This window comes from Cucurbita maxima, unplaced genomic scaffold, assembly GCF_002738345.1.
Source record: "Cucurbita maxima cultivar Rimu unplaced genomic scaffold, Cmax_1.0 Cma_Scf00135, whole genome shotgun sequence".
NCBI classification, from domain to species: domain Eukaryota; kingdom Viridiplantae; phylum Streptophyta; class Magnoliopsida; order Cucurbitales; family Cucurbitaceae; genus Cucurbita; species Cucurbita maxima.
In genome coordinates this window covers 21,112-22,325 of record NW_019272151.1, presented here as the reverse complement: position 1 = coordinate 22,325, position 1,214 = coordinate 21,112, and the positions used below count along the sequence as shown (strand labels likewise).

The 1,214-nt window shown below is 32.5% G+C and overlaps 1 non-coding gene across 1 annotated transcript; it reads right to left on the bottom strand.

The window, feature by feature from the left end:
• Positions 1-832: 832 nt before the first annotated feature.
• On the bottom strand, positions 833-905 carry TRNAA-CGC. Its single transcript has one exon. It is a non-coding gene; the product is annotated as a tRNA-Ala (tRNA).
• Positions 906-1,214: the final 309 nt, after the last annotated feature.

Here is a 1,214-nt window from a genome sequence, read left to right as displayed (position 1 = left end):
TTTTTTTTTTAAATTATGTTAGCCATTACTTTTGGGTAATTTAATCTATTCTATTTATTAATTAATTTATTTATTTTTGCTATTGATAGACATATCTTTATGAAACATACTAAATAAAACTAAATAATTGGTAAAGAGAGGATATGAGATATAACTTACAGTTAAATCTCTTTCAATATGAGAATAACTCATTCTCATGTCCATCTTTGCAACTATGTACTAAATGTAGGATTTTATTTCTCTTTGGTCAAAACCATCCATCCTTAACGGACAAAATTGAAGTTGTAGTTAGTCAATTATAATATTTGACGTGCTAGTTTTCAAACTACTTTAAATAGGTGTAAAGAAAGCATGAGAATAACTTAGTTTCACTAATCTGAAACGTGTTGGTCTTTTCTCTCCTACCCACCTTATACATAACATGTTAAATTAACTCATACTTAAAAAAATCATTTCTCTCTTTTGGAGATGCGGGATATCGATCCCCGTACCTCTTGGTCAGATATTGCAATTGTGAAGAAGTAAGTCCTCCTTATATAAGTATCTTTTCTTTTTCTCTCGTACCCACCTTATACATAACATGTTAAATTAACTCATACTTAAAAAAATCATTTCTTTCTTTTGGAGATGCGGGGTATCGATCCCCGTACCTCTCGCATGCTAAGCAAGCCCTCTACCATCTGAGCTGCATCCCCACAATTTTTGCACCACAAAACCCTAAATTTTTCGTCATCAATAATAGTGAAAATGAAGAAATATTGCTACACAACAGGTCATGAATAAGGAAAAATTGAAAAGAAACAATATATTTAATAATAAATAGTCTAATTTTTGGAGATGCGGGGTATCGATCCCCGTACCTCTCACATGCGAAGCGAGCGCTCTACCATCTGAGCTACATCCCCATGATTCTTACATCATAAAACCCGATTAATGTCCCATCATCAATAATAGTGAAAATAAAAAAAATATCAAAATATTAATAACAAATAGTTTAGCATGCGAGAGCGCTTACCTCTCGCATGCTAAATGAGCGAATAGAAATAAAATATTAATAAAAAATAGTTTCTTTTGGAGATGCAAGATATCCCCTTAATAATAAATCTAAAGATAAAGGGTATCGATCCCCATACCTCTTGCATGCAAAGCAAGCGCTCTACCATCTAAGTTATATCCTCACAATTCTTACGTCACAAAGTCCTATGCATCTCGTC